The sequence below is a fragment of the Palaemon carinicauda genome, chromosome 3 (assembly GCF_036898095.1).
Source record: "Palaemon carinicauda isolate YSFRI2023 chromosome 3, ASM3689809v2, whole genome shotgun sequence".
NCBI lineage: Eukaryota > Metazoa > Arthropoda > Malacostraca > Decapoda > Palaemonidae > Palaemon > Palaemon carinicauda.
Window position 1 is genome coordinate 65,941,811 of NC_090727.1, and position 2,388 is coordinate 65,944,198.

Below are 2,388 nucleotides of genomic sequence, written 5' to 3' on the forward strand. Positions count from 1 at the left end.
AGAAGATTTCTATTCTCCGTGGCGGCCTTATCCACAACTTCTTTGACCAATTCGCTAGGGAAAAGGTCTTTGCCCCAAATGTTGGAGGAGATTAGTTTCATTGGCTCGTGCCTCACCGTAGCCGAGGTGAACATGAACTCCCTACAAGCTCTCCTCGCCCTGACGAAGCTGTAAAGATCCTTCGTCACTGTGGCCAGATGAATCTTGGCCACTACCATGAATATTTCATGGACCTTGGGGTCACTTGCCATCGTCTCAAGAGTGGTCTGAAGAGACATTGAGGCAGCCAGTCTTTCTTTTGTCTCGAGCTCTCTCCGCAAAAGAAAGTCAGACAGCTTAGGGAGGTTCTCACCGAACTGACGTCCGGCAATATCAGCCTCCAACTTCCCGACTGAGAAGGTAAGATGGACATCCTTCCAGTATTGGAGGTTATGTGCCGGCCGGCACACACCATAACTAGCTTTAAAGTATACTACTTAACAGCTATAAGGCGGCAGAACGCTGGTTCAAATGCATGTGCCGGCCGGCAGTAACTGCCGGCCGGCAACAGCCTATGTCGGCTACACAAGGTAGCACCCGGCTGCCGGCCACACTCCTGGTGACCGGCAGACAAGGGCTGACATTAGCCGGCGGCAAAGGTACACAACCGATGCCAGCCAGCAGCAAAAGAACCAGAGGACTACAACTGCCCGGCTGCCGGCCTCATAGGCCGGCAGCCGGGTCGGGTACAGCACTAGAAGAAAACAGAATGGATGCCGGAATAAGAGCGTAAACAACCTCCAAGCCTGGCAATCCGAAAGAGTGCATATAAGGAAGGGGAGAATCTAATTCAGGCTTCCTGACCAATGCCGTCTGACTCACAGGCAGGCATGGATGAGGGACCAAGGGAGGTCCGGGCAGCACTCAAGCAGAAGACCCCTGCCGGCCGGCAGACTCTGCCGGCCGGCAAAGGACTGAGTCAACTCCACATCCTAACCTATCCTAGGTCCAGATGTAGAATGACGTACAGTACTGTAATGGCTAGGCCATTACGGAGATAGAGGGGGAAGGGACAAAAGAGGGTCCTACCAACCTTGCTTTAGTGAAGGATCACACGCAGCCAATGAAACTCATCTTAGCCTAAGGGAGATCCAAGGAGGGAGGCCAGCAATACTTGCAAGCTCCCAAAGAACCAAAGCAAGGAAGGTGTTGCAACTCTCAGGGAAAGAATCTTATCCTCCCACCGAGAACAGCAACAAGGACTAGACTGCTAGATCACAAAAGAAGGAATCATCTCGTACAGAAAACTTCGGTAGTAACCTAAGGAGGCTAAGCCTCCTATGTCAGTGTCAGGCCCGCGAGGGAGACTCTACCCCAAGCCAGACGAACACAGACTCAGACTAAAAACTCTGTTGTTCTGTCCCACTCTGAAACCAGACTTACTGGAACAGGAAGGTACAGTAACACCCCAGTATAGTTTTATCGAAAGTTAATTCAGATAAACCACTTAGGGATAAGCCCAAGGCTTAAACAGAGGGAAAGGGATTGCATACCTTCTCCGAAGAAAAGAAAGCAACCAGGGAGTATGAGAAAGTATACTAAGGCTCCATAAGAAACTTAGCCTAGGCACCAAGAGAATCGATTACCTAAATCACCGAAACTCACTCGTATACTATCTTGGAAATATTCAACATAATCTTAAATGTATAAAAAACAGCCTAAAGCTTCAATAAAATTTTAATACACTCGGAAAACCAAAATCATGCAGAAAGTACTAGGACCAAACGACTAGGCTACATGGCCTAGCGTAGGCCAGAGTTGGCGAATACTTCGCCAAAATAATACTAAAGCACGAAAGGAAATCCTATGTAATGCTAAATAGCTAAAATTTATTAAAGCAAAACAACCGGGAATGTCGCTCTGGCTAACTAAAACTCATACCTAGAGACCGACAGCGTCCATGACGCCTCCGGTAGGCTACGGCTCTTGTAATAAAGATTAATCCTATTAATCACTTAAAAATTTACCAAGAGCCTACATTTATACATAAAAGAAATGGTACTCAACTTATCAGAGGCCGACGAAGTTGGAGAAGCCATGAAAAGCTGAATAAATCCAAGATTTGCGAGAAACACAGGAAAAAACACCGAGTTGTTAAGCTACGCAAAAAGGAATACAGATGGCGCCAGGATTGGCGCCAGGCACGCTTACGAAACTGGAGAAGAGGGAGCCTTGGGAGCGGCTCCCCCCTTTTTCTTTCCCGTTTTCGTTTCTTGCCAATTGACCCCTCGATGTGTTATCTCTGTTTGGGGCGCAGATTGCCATGTGACGTGTCAAGAATACGTCCTCTGATATGTCGCGATATCCCTTTCATTAGGGATATTCGCTCCAGGAGTTAGAATTCTGGGT